Raw genomic sequence first — 18,549 nt, 5'->3', positions numbered from 1 at the left:
AAATATAAAATAAAAAATGACTTTTTGTGGCAAAACTCAAAAGCACATGTATCTTGTCATTCACTTTGGAAACAAAATGTTTTTAAAATCAGCACATTCCTCAGAAACTTTTGATCTAGACTGAGCAGCATATCTATTAAAAAATTTATAGCAAAAACCACTATGTAGCTATGTGTAGCCAGAATAAAAACTCATTTGACTTTGCCTTTGCCATGCACGTAAATATTTTTCCTTTCTGTTGCATATGTTTATGCCACTTTCTTTAAATTTGAAAGTGTTACATCCCAGTCCTGCCACTTGCTCTGTGTGAGTGTGTTATTGCACCTACGTATCCTTTGAAGTCATGCCTGTTTAGTAGATTAGTCAAGCATATGTGACAAATAGATTTTCTTTGTGAAATATGTTATCTAATAAATCTTTGATATATGACATATTCATTGGTGTGTTTCTGGTTGCCTTCAGTCTTCCTTTGAGATCAGAAAAGGAATGTTGTGATAAAATAATCAATCAAATACATCATAACTTTTTCTATCAAACTTTAATGTTTCAACTGTATATTAACCTCTACTACAGTAAAGGATAACAAAAAAATCTTTTCCCAGGTTTTATAAAAATACTTTCAACACCACAGAACTGCAGCCATCTAAATCTTACAAGTCCATTTTTCATGGGCAATGAAAGTGTAATTGCTGCAATGTTTACATATTTGGCAACTGCCACAGTGAGTCCTTAAAGCTCCAGAAAATGGATAATGTAGAAGTTCTCAAAAAGAACATAAATAATCATAGGATAAACAAAACTATAAAAGTACATCTCTTGATTTGAAACATGGCAGTTAACTTTAAAGGGAAAAGAAAAGCAGAAATTTATTCTGTATGTTGTGATGATGTTCATATAGAGTAGGTTCTATATAGCTTCTGTGAATAGGTTTTATTGATGCCAATACATTCTTAATTCAGTGAAATGCTTGTTTCTTTGATGATTTTCCTTTTCTTATGTTGAAAGTAAAGAGTGGTAACCAACTTGGAGATAATAGCACAGTCCTTCCTCTGAGGCTTACAAGAGTCAAGTTGGCAGGAGACATCAGGAACTGGCAGATCCTTTATAATGCTAGAAACTGGGAACAACTTTCTTGTTCCTAGCTCCATTCAGTTCAACAAGTCTTGCCCCAAGTTTGTACCAGAGTTGTAGATGGGGTCCAAGGATGCGATGGTGAGGGTCATGTCCCCTCCTGTCACACAAGGCTACCCCAAAGCTCTTTCTGTGCACCACATTATCTGGAGCTCATTCCTCACCCGCTGCTGAGTGTACATAGAGTTGTACATGTGGGGCAGACACTGACTCTCTTCTCTCAAGACACCAGAGTTCACTGTGTACATCTAAGCTGCTTAATGGGCCTTCCCATTCATCTTGTCCTGAGATCCCTGTCTCAAATATTTCTTTTTTCTTATGCCTCTTATTTCTTTCTGTTGCCCATAAAGGAGGTTTGATATAGCCAGCTAAGAACTGGGCTGCGTTAACATTAGAAAATATATCCAAGTAGCCTCTTGCAAGAGGAGCAGACCAGGAGAACAAAACAGTTTTGGTGCTCAACCCCCCAGCATCAATACTGCATGCTCACAGGATTCACTTCAAAACAATGCTGCTGCCTGCACTAAAATGCTAATGTAGGCACAGTCTTGACCAGCCAACTTTCATAAGTCTAAAATACATCAGGTAAATTTTGACCAATGAACATAAATTTGGACCTTACCTAAACATCTGTCTCTTCATGGATGCATTTTGAGACAATCCAAGATAAAGGAAAAGAACATTACCCTTTTTTTTTAGGTTCAGGTACAGCAGTTAAGTGGCCTGTCCTTGTCTTAATCAGCTGAGGGAATGCAGAAGCCATATAATATTTGGGGGACCTTCAGCACCATCAATATTCCTGATTGTGAAAGAAAATCAATGGGAAACTGAACAGACAGTGCAAAAATAATAATTATTAAAAATGCACCATTATAGTTTACAGTACCTGTTCTTACATTCATCTGAGGGGAGATGTTTACATTTAAAATTATGTATGGAGCACAGGGACTTAATAGACAGGACAGTGTAGTCTCTAAGTAAACCATGGAATTGAGCTTAAGTTGCATAAACCCTTGAAGTAACAGCTTTAACTTCTTATTCATCCTTCTCCACTGAATAAGACATCTTAATTGTAACTACAGAGAAACTGTGAAAAATAGATTGTTGGAAGAGACAGGCAGTTAAGGCAGTGATATGCAGCCTTTATCTGGCTAAACTGAACTTTCTAAACCTATATGCCAGCAACTTCCTTGGAAACTGTGCATACATTTATGTGTATGCCTGCATAGCCATGTGTAACAGAGCCCTGGATATTGGATTACAACTGAACATCCTTATCTCTCTGCCATGGCTTCTGCATCTTTAGAGTAGGAAGATGTATTCTTGTATCTCTTTCTAGTATAATTTGCAGGGCTGCTCAGTCATAGGAGAAGGGGTTTAGTTCCACTTGAATCATAATTTTTTAATTAGCAAAAAAATCTCTGAGCATGATTTCATCCGCTCTAGCAGGCAGATCAGCTATTTATACACTCAGACATACATTTCCCTTTATCTAATGAGTATGCCATGTTGTGGTCTCTGGCTGCACGGCCCAACCCAAGATTCTTTGAAGCCAAGGGAAAGACATTTGTTCATTTGGCAGCAGGAGGTGCAGGCTAAGACATAAAAAATTTTGTAAAAAGGCCTTTCCTGTAGAATTCCTGGTTTCGTCTGAAGGAAGTAGTGCTAAATATTTCACAAGAAAGCCTGATCCTGCAGTCTAATTTTAGACATGATGTAATAGGAGCATGTACTAAACAACAGGAGCAAAGGAGGGGAATTAAGGACAAGGATAGAAGTAATAAGAGCATGTCTTTCTCCAGCCTTGTTATTTGTGCATGTTGGTAGCTCTGCTGAATGGGAAGATGTAGTTATTAACTTATTTATTTAGGATTTATTTTGTCTTATGTTGTGATAATACATGGAGACTGTGACTGCTGTTGTGAGACTTATTTTCTCCTTTCCTGATAGAAAGTTCCTTTACAGGCATAATGAATAATATGTACAATGGGTAAACTTTTCTGGAAATTGATGCTCACTCCTTCTGCCAGATCCTTTGCAGTACCCACCACCCAACAACATTTGCTTCATGTACATTGCAGATAGGAAGCAGTAGGCAGAATGGGACCAAGCTTTTGAGAGGGCTTTTTTTCTCCTCTCACATACCAGGTCACAAAGCACAGCCTTCAGCTTAGTCCTGGAGGTGAGTACTGGAGCAGTGGTTGCAGAAGACCTCACAAAAGGCCTGTGCTGGCTGGGAAATCTGCAGTGGCACCAGCACCCTTGGTGACCAGTAAGACCACTTTTTTCATGTCTGTTACAAGGCTCTTTTTCCATGGCTTGGGCGTGAATAATGCCAGTTTCCACTTGCAAAATAAACCAGTTATTTCTTCAAATGAGCCTGTGTTCCCTGCCCACACCTGCAAGTGTGTGTGCTGGATTAAGTGTGGTTCTCATAATGTGGGAGATGCTGCTTTGCACAGAAATCCATGGAATGGCATTCTTTCTTCAAGTGAATTCTGCAGTTCTCTGAAAGCTAAATAAAACATTAATAACATTCATTCAACATTTCCATATGTAGATATTTTTATCAAACCACAGTCTCTTTCATTGTTATTTTTCTGTATCACCTTGGTCTCTTGCACATATTATATATTGACCAAAGTAAATAGCAGTCTAGCTTTATGAAATGTTGCTTCACATTTATGAGTATTTTTTAAAGTTTCTCATTTTGTTACTCTTGCCAGTACCAGTAAATGTGTTTGAAGTCCTTCACATGTTGCTTTGTTTATAGTAGAAACAGCACATTTTGCTGAAGAGCATATCTCCCTATTGATAAAAAAACCCCAAAAAACAAAAAACAAGAAGCTGAAGTTTTATTAAATAAAAGTATTCAGAAGACTCAGTTGCTCCAAAACATTTGTGCACAAGAAAAAAGTTTGTGTCCATTTTCGTTAATGATCTCATGAGTTTTACAAGTTAAAACTGAAAGCAAAGAAACCAGGACTGATGCTTAACTGGCAAGAAGCCAGTACAATGAAATTAATAACATATGTTGAAGAACCCATTTGTAACAATTTTTCCATTAAAAAAAAAAAAAGTGGCAGCTTAAAACCACTGACAAGACTGTCTTTTCTTTTTTCCTTTATTTCTCTTCTTCCCTTCCCCCTTTCCCTTCACTACATAGGACACTTTGGCTTATGTCCAAGTGTGCAGTACCAAACTTGTCTCAGAGTTCAGATTAATGCTTTATGCAATTTTAAGTGATCCCCTTGCAGCTGCTGCTCAGGGAAATATTGTACTGGACGTGTTTGCTCTGAGGAACCAGTGGCAAAACCACAGATGCAGCAGCCATCCCTTGGCAAGTAACAGATGTGTATGCTGCATTCAGCCCATCCTCGGCACTTACCTTACTCCTGAGCAATGTGTGGGGCACTGACCCAGCTCACTGCCATCCATGCACAAATTCAGCCTTAAAGCGCTCGGCTTGAGATATTTTTGTCTTGATTGTTCTCTTGTCGCATAAGTAAGCAAATCTTATTTACTGATACCTGAAGTTAAGGTTGAGAAGTGAGGACTTTGGCCTAAAGAAGGCTGCCTCTGTCATTACCAGCTGGGATATGTCACCTCTCTGTATTTTTATCTTCCTTCTCAGCCATTGTGTGCTTGCATTGATGTTGGATTTGGTTTCTTTCCTCACTCCCTCTAGAGACTATGTTGTATGTCCTTTAGGGCAAAGCACTCACTCTTCCTAAGTTCCCTGTCACATTTTCTATATGAAACTCCAGGTACACCAGGGCTTCCTGGACATGCTGGGATTTTCCCACTAAGAACCTTGAGTGCCTTCAACAGGATGCACAAGCACAAATTGTTTTGGTCACTAGATCTGACAGGAGGAAAGCATTGTGATTTGAGAAATCACTGCTTGGCATAGGGGAGACACCTTGGGTTATCAAACTGGCCAGGGAGTTGGGGAGGCTCTTTAAGGGTACCCTGGTGATTTATAATCAGGGCACAGGGAATTGCAGGAGAATTCCCAGCTGTGGGAGTGCAGTGAGATGTCTGGAGATAACGGGGGTATTGGGAAGTGAGTGAGCTCGTAAGGTAAGCAAGTTAATGAACCTGTAGATGGCCAACAGGTTGGAGGCATTGAATGACACTGAAGATTATTTGGGAAGTGAAGCATCACTGCACAATGGGTGAAGGCACAAAACAGTCAAAATAAGGAAAAAGACAGTTAAAATTGCCAGATACTATAAATGAAATTAAAGCTTTCAAGGCATTAGTGTTCATAGTGGGCTGAAAATAAGAAAAATAATTTAAAGCTTTTAACTTATTTTCTTATTAAAAAATAAGAAAATAAGTTAAAGCCTTTGCAGTACTAACTGAATTCCTCTTTGTATAATTTCACTGACTTCATTGGCTTGTACAGGGTGGTACTATTATGAATTTGGGCCAAAAATCAAAATAAAGTTAAATGCAGCTATCATGCTGTGCCCAGACTTGGAAAGAAATTGCAAGGATTGTGAATAGGAAAATCTTCAGTCATCAGTTCATTGTATGACTTCAGTAGAAAAGGAAAACAGGTGTAGCAGAGTGGGGAAAGAAGACTGACTGTATGAATGAGGAGAGAAATCCAAATTAGTTCCAGTGTTTGGAGACTGTATGAGGTGCTAGCTCCATTTCCTCCACAAAACCGGACATATTGGGTCTTCTCACAGAAAACATACTATTGCTCTGGAGATGGAACAATGCTTGGAAAACACTGGGGACTAAAGCTGTTTTTCACTGGAGAAGTAAAAACAAGATAACATGTGCAATATTTCTATATTTTCATGTGTTATAGTGTCTACTATAAATAACCTTCTATTCACTGTGACTTAACACACATATACACATATACAGGTTTAAGCCATATTCCTATTAATTTTCATCTCCTTTTTTTTTTTTTTTTTTTTTTTGTTGTTATTTCATGGGTTTATTTCTGAATCTATTATTCTGTCTTAATCTAATGTCTGACTTCAGGAGTCTTTTTTTTCCAAGTTTCAGCAGTCAGTTGAACAACCTGCACTTCTAGCTGCATGTGCATTACTATATCTAAGTTGTAAGAAGTTCTGTGAAATCAAAAAGAAAAGTGGTTGAAATCTGGACCTTATTTGAGTCAATAGCGAAAACCTTACTGACTGCAACATCATCAAAATGTTGTGTATGTGGTGATTTATTCATGAGAGCTCAGCTCAGTCATGATCTGTTCTTATGTCCTTCAACTGGTCACAGAAAGTGCAGGCACCACACTTGATGCCTAACAATTGACTTCCAAAGTTAAATTAACCCAACTTTTAAAAAGAACTCGGTAGAACAACCTTTTCATTTTCAGGGTAGCTAACCTGATGAAAATGAAACTATTTTACATTTTACTTTGGCAATTTTTAGTCCCTCTTTTTTTTCCCTTTATTTGAAAAATGCATAACATTAACTTATATTCACAGATTTGCAAATCTCTCCTTTTCTATAACCATTAAAACAGCTTTTCTTAGACTTCTGCACATTACATAAAACTGTTTTTATAACAGTAATTTATTAGGTTGAGTTGGAGAGTTTTTACTGCTCTTTATATAAAAAGACTGGGCTGATTTTGGATCTCTTTAATGTGGCCCTTTAGATGTAGTAGCTCTGACATAAGAACTTTCTGGGAATGTATGTCCAGTAGCTTGGTAATATACAAAATATGCCAAAGAAGCACCATTCCCTTCAGGATAAAAGGGCATTATTCTCATTCATTATTGTACTATGTATAGGAGTAAAAATGCCACTGCGAGTGTCCACAGAAAAATGGTCTGATGCCCAAAAGACAGTTTTTGTGGCCTTCTGTGCTGAGATGGATCTGCAGGCCACAGTAAAAAGGCTGGATCAAACTGGAAAATTATCTGCTAAGCAGAAAGGCTGACTAGATAACCTTTAACAATAAGGCTGAAAACTTTTTCCTTTTAGTAATTTCTTTAGTATTCCAGTACCCAGCTTTCTTTGTCTTCTTTCATTTTGTGGGGTTGTACTCTAAAGTTGGGTCAGTGAGGTGATATTAGTTCAAAAGAGGCTCTAAATTTTAAAGTTTACTGAACTGTACTTGACTCTAGTCAAGTACTCCCTGCTCTTTGGGAATCTGTTTAACCTGGATATCAAAGACACAATGTGGCATCAGCTTCTGTCATGGAAAAGTTTCAGAGATAAAGTTGTTCAGGGAGCTGGAAAATGCAAGCATGTAGCCATGTTTTCAGCTTTTGGTATAGTGTGTGGAATGATTTAATGAGATGTTTGTGGGTTACTTTAGTTGGGGATGAATTTTGGCTTGCACTTCTTTGTGGTCTGGTTTGTAAGTATGGAACCAAGCTGTCCAGAAGCAAAAGTCAGCACAGCATGCATGATCTAATATTAGACTCAAGTCATTTTAACTTTTGCTGAACTCTGTTAACTAGCCACTTCAGAGCAAAACTGCTATAAATAATACAATTTGCAAGGTGTAAATCAAAGCTACAAACACTCATGTTAGCCATTCAACCTAGCAAGGAATCAACTGCTTCATCCTGTAGCACACACAAATATCTAAATTACTTGGAACAAGTAATGGAATGCCCCTATGGTTCAGCCTTATGGATGAAGTTGCCTGACAGGTACTAAAAAGCAAAGTGAAAGATTGAGATAAAATATAAGTAGGCACATTCTCTCTGGCTTTTGAAATAGCTGAAAATATAAAAAGTGATAATGAACTGTATAAGCACTTCCCACAGCATTTCACAGTTTGTATTTCATTTTTGTGTTATAGTCAGCCTTTCAATACAAAATATTTGATTACTTTTAATTGGTAATTTATTTGCTTTTAATGTGAAATTCCTGGCTTGACTAATACACATCAACACACATTTCTGAAAAGTGAGTTGCCCTTTAAAGAAGCACAGGGAGATTTATCATAGAAGTTGTGGGTTTTTTGCCTTTTAAAAATGAAAAGGCAGGGTGAAGGCTTTTTTTAACTAAACCAAAATTAAAATTATAGCTACCTAAGTGAAAAAACACAACACATACTGAAAAAGAATGCCTAATTTAGGTTTTGTTTATCTTTTTTTTAGGCCATGAAGTCATTGCATTAAATATATTTTTGGATCCTCTGAATTCCTTATGTAGGAATTCCTTGAAGAATCAAAGTGTGTTAACAAGGATATTTTAGCATTATCACTTTAGTACCTGAAATGCTAACTATTATTTCTCATAGAAAAGTCCCTTACAGTCATGGCAAGTGCCATCAATTTGATTTAATTCAGTCTCTTATCGTTTAGAACAATAAAGGCTGTAGCTTTGTTAATACTTTGTTCACATAGGTAGGCTGAGCTAATCATGTTCTCCCAAAGAAGTGTCTTGTCTCCCACTGTCACAGAAACTGGCCTGTCTATACAACCCTTGAATGTACCTGGGGTGACCTGTGAAGTTTCAGGTAATATTCAGACTTCTTCTTGAATCCTAGAGCAGCAAAACAGGTCAGGAAGAGGGAGTTCCATTTGACAGCTCTGTTGTACGTTACACAAGGATTTACATGGACAAAATATGTAACGAAAGAGTAGTTTCTGAACTCAAAGCCATGAAAAAAAAACAAATGTCAGAGCTTTTCTCATTTGCACCTTTGATGACATCCAAAGACTTGTGGCACAGTTTCAACAAAGCACTTTGGCACATGGTCAGTTCAAAGAAGGCAAGTCCCCCTGTGCTCAACCAAACATTTGAGCGTATGCTTAACTTCAACCATGTTAAACAGCTTCATTGAAGTCAAGTGAAATCAAAATGATTTTGAGTGAGATTTAAACTTCATGTTTCACAGATTGATAGCATTTAAAGTCAGGAAGAATCATAATAGTCATGTAGCCTGACCTCCTATGGAATACAGGACCAAAGAGTTTTGCAAAGTGTTTCCAATATGAAATCCATCACTGCTACCTGAACTGTAACTGTGCTTTCAGAAAGACAGACAATTTTGATCTAGAACTTTACAGAAGAGAGAATACATTGCATTCTAAGATAATACTTTATTTTTTTAGGCCATGAAAAGCTATTAAAAATAGCTGTGTCCTTGAATGCTGACCTAAATTTGATGAGATCAGTTTCCATCCATAATAACCTTTTCTGTTTAGTTAAAAAGATTCTCCCATTTTCTTTCTACAGAAGCATCATCAGATCATCATTATGCAAATCTTAATCTTATCATCTTATGCAAATCTTAATCTTTTCAGTGATTAAATTAAGATGCTTTTGTCTCTTGCTTCTGTGACTGAAGCTTTGTTTGAAACTCTCCTCTGAACATTTTTCAAATAGCCAACATCCTATTTAAATCCCTCCACTTAAAAGTGGAGAGAGCTATACCAATAATAACCTTACTAGTTTCAGTAGAAGTCCCCTCCCATATGTAGTAGTCCCCTCCCATATGTACATCCAGAACAGCATTTGCTGGCTCAGCCTCTCTGTTGCCCTGGGACCGACCTCTTGTTTGTCTGTTTGTACAGCAAAACCACCAAATCCTTTCCTGAGTCACTTTGTGTCTAAGGACTGTCAAGCATTCTGTAAAAACAATCTGTATTTTTCATTTCTTAATGAGAGGTCTTTTAATGAAGGCCAGCATTTCATGTGGCATGTAACAGTGGTACAGATGAGGCAACATAAAATCAGCTCTTATTTCTGTGCAGTGCTAGTATGTCTTCATCATTACACAAATTTTCCAATTTTGGTGTCATTTGCAATGATTTTATATTTTCTTCTATATATTCTTAAAGAACTGAGTCCTACTGATTAACAAATTTATGTTACATTTAATCATTATTTATTAAGTATATTTGCCTTTTTGAGATGCATTGCCTACCAGAGGAGAGGAAGAGAGAATAACATTTGCTTTGCACTTTGCATAAGAATAAAATTGACTGGTCAACCCTATTGAAGAAATGAGCCAAAAAAATGCACAATGAGAAGTAAAATAGACCATAAAAAAACCTTTCTTATGAATAAATACTGTTGGTGGAAAATTTTTCATCCTAAATGTAGTTATTCTGCTTTAACAGTAACTATTTCCTTTGGCTTTCATCACATGGCTTTCCATGAGAAAGTGAATTGGGTGATGGTGGGTGAGTTTTCCAAATTTAGGGACTTCAGTTAATATCATGGAGAAGGACTCTTAAAAATATGTGGAGATTAAAGATTCAATAGATTTCACTGCAAATTCCTGATTGAAAAGAGACAATGTGACAATGTACCACTAAGACATGAATTCAAATTTAAGAAATAGTTATGTCCCAGTTGGTTAGTTTTTAATTGCCTTTCTTAAATGTGATTATTTCCCAGTTGACTGCTTTCCCCTTTCATTTTCTTTCTAAATTAGAACAACTGGCGCAAGAAATGAAATGGACTCTTACATCATATGTGAAAAACAGGCTCAAGCCTGACTGACTCAAGACTATTTATGCAATCCCTCTTAAACTGGCAAGTATCATCACCATCAATATATGAACAGTAAAAGCTCATTTATGGTTGAGATATTTAGTAGAGCACCTTCTAAATACAATCCTGACGCTTGAAAGAAAGGAGTTTTATAGTCCTTTAAGTCATTTGCCTCCTTGCACAATTTGCTTTTTCTCCTTGTGACTGAGTTTTCCATTTAAAAAACCTAAGAATAGTAATCTTACTTTCTTATATGGAGTACTTTGAGGTCTGTCATGGAAAAGTGCTTTATCAAGCAGAATTATTATGCAGGCCCCCTGTAGTTTCAGTTTTTTAGAAGGTAATTTTAGTTTGGCTAAGGACACTTGTGCGATGACAGGTCACACCATCCTCTATTGGGCAGCTTCTGGATGCTTCTGACATGTGCCTCAGCCACACAGAGGGAAACTGGCCTAAGGGACTAGCAGACAGGTTTGTAATTTAGAAGATTAATTTAAACAGAGAAGCAGTCACTTATTTCCCTTTCCAGGAGGTCCAAAACTGAGTTCAAGGGACCATGACATGCTTGGCTTAGTTTTTGTACAAAATCCCCTCTATCCCTGAGTAGGTGTGTTTTCAAATAGAAATTATTATTCACTGTGGGGGAAGGACGAGTGTGAAATAGATGAGTGCTGGAGACTCAATGTCCAGAGAACTTTTATCACTGTAGGAGCACAGGGTGGAAAGCAATAAAGATTGAAATCCTCAACTTTTACATGAAGTGTAACTTACCAAGTAATACCTTTATCACAATCACATAACCCCAAACTCCCTCCCTGCTTCCTGCTGTTCCTACAGCCTCCAGGACTTCAGTGGCCTTTGAGTTTTCTTTTTTTATTCATTCTTTTTTTTTTTTTCTTTAGAAACATATATCTTAATGTGTTTTCTTTCTTTTTTAATAAAAATATCAAAGACATGCTAATCAATGACTGAGGAGGGAGAGCTGCAGTGCAAGCTATTTTTTAACTGGAACACGCACCATGCTGTGACATGCTCATCCAGGAGCACAAGATTGATGGCTAGACATGTGGAGAGAACTGCCACTGATTGAAATCAGACAACTGCAAGCTGTGAGGGAGATCCAGGGGAAACCATTTTAACCAAAGCAGTCCAGTCTTAGCACACTTGGACAGGGGCTTTCCTCTGTCTGAAGTCTGCACTGCAGGACACAAAGAACTAGGCAGTACACTGAGGCCAAAGGCAAAATATAAAACTATGACAACGTGGAAGATATGTGTGTACATCTCTATCTATCTCACCTCAGCAAATTATTTCCTTCACTAACAGATAATAGATCAGAAATTTCATTTCTCATGTACCAGTCATCTTCTTACACCCTTCAGATTCTTTCTCAAAGACCAGAAGAAAGGAAAAAAAAAAAAAAAAAAGCAAGTTTTCAAATTAGAAAAAAAGAACGGGAATTGTACTAGAAACCTGATTTTCAGAAGTGCTGAGCACCTGGAGTGTCAATTACAGTTCTTGTGATCTGGAACTGTTCAGCATGTCAAAAGACATCAGATTGCTGCTGCACAAAATCATGGTTTACTTAATTCCATTTTGGAAACATACCTCTTATTTGCTGCAAAACAGGGAGAAGTGAAAAGCATGGTACTGGGGAAGGGCATGTTCTCCAGCACCCATCTCCAGGGCTGCCAGGGTGGGTGTTGGTAGCAATTGCACAGCCCTGCACTTGCACCGAGACATTTTTATTTCATTACGGGTGTCAGTTTACAGCCATTAGCTAAGCAGATTGGCCTGGACTGAAATGCCTCCTTTTTGTGTGCATACATCTGTCTTATCACTAGATCTTACTTCCATTATCCAAGTATTTAAAAAAAAAAAAATAAAAAGGAAGGAAGGAAAGAAAATATGAGAAAATAAAAGGGAGAAAATAAAGGCTTTACTTGCATTATGTTTTGTGGCTTGTCCCTGTCCTCTAGCCAGAACAGTCTGAAATAGGTTTTATTGGAAATCATTACCTAAATTCCAGCACTGAGAAGAATATTGATCTCTTGTACGTAATGGTTACCAGACTGCAGAAAGTAGCAGAGAGGGCTCCAAGTGGGCCGACAGAATGTCAGTGACAATTCATTTTTTTTACTAATTAGGATGCTGGTTTAATATCCTGTAAAAGGCACTTAATGCCAGCCTTTCCATAGCATCTGTCCGGCCCTGGTGGTGGCAGGGGGGGCTGCTCCTGGGGTGGTGGGCTGGCAGGAGCACTGGAGATCAGCTTGGCAGAGCCCGGCATTCCCCCGGCACCCCGCACGCGCTCACCAGCTGTCCCAACTTTCCAAGGCCCTTCTCAATTTTCTAAATATGTGTCACATAGAAATAAAATTTCGGACAGTGATGCTCTGAGGAGCCCCGTGCCTGCAGTGCATAATTCATTCACAGTGTCCGTAGCCCATTATTCCCACATTCCTCCTGCACAGCTATCAATTTCATCTCTGGCCAAACTGGAATCTGAATCCTGGGAGAGCAGTGAAGTGATGGTGGTGTGGGTATGCCACTTCCCTTTTATTTTTTTGGCCTTCTCTTTTTTGACTGCCCAGCAAGAAATGTTACATTCATTTTGTGTTTGCAGACATGAGCCTCTTAGAAAGAGACACATAAATAACTCCAGATTCCCAGATTTGGTAGGTTTCAGGGGAATAAAAATATGTGACTGTCCATTAGATGCTGAACCACACTGAGAAAAATATGATCTTCTTCCCAAAATAAAACTGCCAGTTGTTCGATGCATCTCTCACCCACCAACTCTCATGGGAAATCAGTGCTTTGCTTATGAGGTTTCTGCTCATCTCACAAAATGTGTGAGGATTCCTATAGATTTCCCACATTATATCATTTCACTAATCAGAACCACATAACTTCAGAGAGATACCAGTGGCATTTAATTAACACAGTGCCTGCAACACCTGCCCCAGTGCTGCAATGACCTGTGGAGAATTGTTTGTACTGCATTTCACCAAGACTGCAACCAGTGTGCTGTGAGCACACTCGGAAGGGTGCCAGAAAACTACAGTGTAAATTTGTATCAATTCTCCTAGCTCTTTAATCCCCCAACAGCCATCCTGAAAATAGCGTCAAAACACTGTCATAGAAAGGTTAATCCACTGCACTGTACAACGAAACAGCAAAAGGCTGCTCATATGAAAGAAATTAGGACGGATGATGAGATTTTAAGGACTAATGAAGAAGCTGGCAAAATAGTGTCATAATGGTTTTCAAGTCTGTTATCTCTACCCCGACCAATTCTTTACTTGCTGTGTTTAGCAAAAAGAAATTACTTTTTTCTGTCAAAAATGAATTTCTTAGCTTAAGTTGTTCTACCTTTTTTTTTTAATTGCAGTAACTCAAATATTAAATTTATTTATATTAAATTTATATTAAATATAAATAACTGTGATTAACCAGTAATGGAAAAACTGATAGCAGTAACTCCATTGAAAACTCATCTGGACACTGTGCTGGGGCCCTGCTTGAGCAGGGGAGTTGGAACAGGTCACCTACAGAGGTGCCTTCCAAACCATTCTATGATTCTGTGATTCATAGATGTACAATAGTATTAATGTGTTTACACAGAACCACACATTTCTAACACAAGAGCACTAAAAGGTCACAGTTAAATGCTAATAATTTGAGGCAGACAAAACATTATTTTTTAGTCCTATTTGTCAGTGTGAGAAGCATGTAGAGATGCAGTGTTAGAATTCATTATGTCTAATATCAGCCATCTCAAATTTGGGTATTTAGTGTAAGACAGCTCTTTTGTAATCATGTCTTTACAGAATAGCAGGGGCTGCTGATGTGCAACCAAATATCTATGGCATGGAGTGGACCCTGAGGCAAAGCTCTCTCTTCATTCATGCTCACGGCTTGTCTTGGAAGGGAGAAAATTAGCACCTACACAGAGTATCAAAGGCATACAGCTAGATGAGATACAGTCCATGCAGAATCTAGAAAGGGCAGTGAAATGTCCTCCAGCTGTAGAATGACAGATTATATGAGTAGGTACAATAACTAACTTGGGGGGAAAAATCCCTTTTGTGCTGGTTTTGGCCAGAGTAGACTTAATTTTCTTCATAGTATGGGGCTGTGTTTTGAATTCATCCTGAATACAGGGTTGATAACATAGAAATGTTAGGGGTGTTTTTTTTATGTTGAACAGGGCTTTAAACCGAGACATGGCCTTTTCTGCTTTTCGTACTAATGCATGAGAGGCTGGGAGGAGACACAGCTGGGACAGGTGACCCAAACTGACCAAAAGGCTATTCCAGACCATATAGAATGCTCATTATATAAAGTGGGGGCAAGAAGGAGGAAGGAGGGACATTTGGAATGATGGTGTTTGTATTCCCAAGTCACTGTTACGTATGATGCAGCCCTACCCTCCAGGAGGTGGCTGAACACCTGCCTGCCCTGTTTTGCTTTGCTTGCTTGCATGGCTTTTGGTTTCTTCATGCTTTATTCTACTTTATCTGATCCCACAGGTTCTCCAGCTTTTACCCTTCTGATTCTCTCCCCAGTCCAGCTGGTGGAAGAGTGAGTGAGCAGCTGTGTGGGGCTTGGTCGCTGATTGGACTTAAACCACACCACCATTCTAGATGACAAAGCTGAGTGAGATGGATCTGGATTCTGATGCCTTGCTTGCTTCAATTACTTAGAAGGTCCAGGGCAGAAATAAAACCTGCAACTACATAGAAGATCCAGGGCAGAAATAAACCTGAACAATGTTTTCCACAATCCAGTCTGTCAAGACAGACTTTTTTGCCAATGAATATCTATAAGTTCTTTCTTATCATTTTCCAAAGAAAAAAATCAGCAATTTAAGGCAGTCTTTTCTGTTTTTTCTTTGGATTTTCTTAATTGTCTTTAAGAAATCGAGAGACATATAGAACATGTAAAGAGGAACTCATATGCAGTTTCCAGGAACAAACATATTACAGAATCAAGACACTATTAATGTCTCTTGAGTAGTCCCCTAAAAATCATTACAGCTTTTAAAGAATTCTAATTAGGCATGTCTGAAGCGCCAAATCCAGGTGGATTTTCACCCACTTCCAATAATATGGCCACTCTGAGCCCTCACTGAAATAGATCATATCTCTGGAATCTAACTGTAATGGAGATCAGGTTCTGACTTATCCCATAACCTCCCAAAATAAAGTTAAGTTGCTCTGATGCAGCGTGTTTTAAAGCTCTGTGGGGGTTACAGCTGCATGCCTGTTAACATATCCTCCAGTTGCTTTCATTTCGTAGCTACAAAACATAGCACTAAAGCAGAGAGGAGAATGGTGAGACGGGTCATTCTTCTCCTCTCTTTCCCCTGATTTTCTGGGTTTGCTGTGTACTCACATGGTACTTTCCTGCACACATCTATGGAGTAACACTATGTTGTCAGCATCTGCTTCTCACCTGGAGCAGTATGGGACTGCAGCTGCAGCATGGAGGGGGAAGAACCATTATTTATATCCATGATTTTGTTTTTTCTTAACAACTGTTCCAAGATGAATATTTTAAGGTAAGAAAAGTGCCGTTTCTGTAAAAAGGCCCTGTCATCAATTTTTATAATGCCTAAATCTATATTTAATCAACAAATCTCTGTCTCTACAAAATATTTCTTATGAGCTAAACTAAAGAAGTCTAAGCATATGCCCTCAACATGGCCAGGGTGAAAGGAATGCAGTAAAACAATCTCAGTGGATTTGTACTTTTTTGTCTTCAATATAAAGAAGAAAAGATCAATTTCAAAAATCTAAATCACTGCTTAAAATTAGGCAAATTCTACATACTCTGCCAGTCAGATACATCTGCAATATTAAGCAGACCCTCATTTGAAAAGATATGTCAGTACAAACCAAGTCAATCAAGACACAATTTCAAATATTATTATTACTATTATTATTATTTATTATTATTACTGTTACTATTATTTATTATTGTTATGACAAAATCACATGAAATCTATGACGTTTGGCATTCTGAATTAAGTACATCTTCATATAGAAGTTATCTCAGGTAGACAAGAAGACAGGGGATTTTCTTTAGAAGATCATTGTCTGATCTGATTCTGATGTTGCCTCATTACAAGATGAATTGGATGTGGGCAGAAACAACTTGTTTCTGAGTTCATCAAGGATGTTGCAGTTTGGAAGAAACTGTGGTGGTTCCTCCTAACCCTGTGCCAAATCCCCTTCCTATGTTTAGAAAACACACATTTTAAAAACTCACATGTATTAAATCTGATGATAATTCTGTGAAGTTAATTCAATGAGGTAATGAAATTCATTATATACTCATAGATATAATGTGAATGCACTCATAATTGTATACTTAATAAAAGCAATTAAAAGCCAGAAAAAAAATATATTAGTTCCAAGTATTTTTGGTCAGGCCACATAATCATAAATATGATAATACCTCTTTTTTATTTATAAACTATTCACTAGGTTGACTACATGACACACACTGAAGGTGAATTTCAAAAATTAAATCATCACTTAGGAAATCATTTAAAGGAATGAGAGCTGCCTAAACACTGGCAAAGGCTGCATTATTGTTCACATATGCCATTTACCCACGCTTTAATGAGGAATTATAAGTGTTTGGAGTTTGTCAAAACACCTGTTTATGGGTCAGGAATAGACTGTCCAGTCTGAACACATGTGAGCTTTTACCAAACAATGCTTGCAGGACAAAGGAAAGCATGGGGAAATATGTCTATTCTAAAACTTACTTAGATATTAGACTTTAGGGGAAAAAAAATAAAGCATTGAAATTATACCCATCTGAATGCTCTTAAAATGGCCCTGTAATGAGCACAGCTTAACCAGGGATGAATACTGGATTATATTACATTTGATTTTGGAACAATTTAGTTATGATTAAAGGCAATAACAATGATGATGATTGTCACCAGATCATCACATGCTATTGCTCTTGTTTCTATACTGTACAAGAGATACATATTGAACCAACCCCAGTGCAGAGAGAATTAATGCTCTAATTTAGGTCTATGTGGCCAGCAGGTAAACAGGCTACACTGCTGTGAGTACAGTCTGTTCCACGGGATGAGCTGAAATATATTCCATGCATCCCTGTGCAAACTGAGATTGGAGATGATTTCAAGGTTACATATCAAGCTGATGTCCATGCTATAGTCACTCTATCAGGCTGCACGACTTCAAAAATGGAGCTCTGTGACCATGCTACTGAAATCCAAAAACCAGTAGGAATGACAGTAACTGCAACAGGACAAACAGCTCCCTAGTGATTTTATTGAAAGGAGAGTCTATGTAAGTGCAAATGAATTAACATTTCCTGAAGATAACGCTCAAGGGGTCAGAAAAGGGTACTCTTCCAAGGGTAAAGATTTGAATAGGCAAAAACAAGGCTGGTGATATATGACCTGGGGTTTTTATCCAACTGAGATCAATAATAATTTCTAGGGCTGTTGTCTCTCTCTATTGCTCCAAATATTATTAGCCATTTGATACAAAAAGGCCCAAACAACTAAAATAATAAAATAAGGTTTCTAGTGTATTTAAATATCCAGTTCTATACAACTTTTTTATTACTGTGTAAACAATAATTAGTTGAAATGGCATCATTGTTTGTAGGAACATTATGAGCAGAGCACCTCAGGGTCTCTGGATGTAGAGCTTCACAGTCTCAGGTCTGAACAAATAAAAACAAACAAATGCTTTTTTTTTTTTTTTGCTAAAACTGAGGTAGATTTTTGCATGTGTTGTACTTGTCAATTAATTCCAAAGGAAGTTTTACTACTTTGTTCTGTGGGAGTAGAGCTGATGCTCAATTTCCCCATAACTCTGAGGGATAACTTGTAAAATATTACTGTGCTTATGGTAAAAAAACATGTGATGAAACACACTGCCTTTGCCCCTAACATTTTTTCTACTGAGAAGA

Source organism: Lonchura striata, chromosome 3, assembly GCF_046129695.1.
Source record: "Lonchura striata isolate bLonStr1 chromosome 3, bLonStr1.mat, whole genome shotgun sequence".
NCBI classification, from domain to species: domain Eukaryota; kingdom Metazoa; phylum Chordata; class Aves; order Passeriformes; family Estrildidae; genus Lonchura; species Lonchura striata.
Note: the sequence above shows the minus strand (reverse complement) of the source record.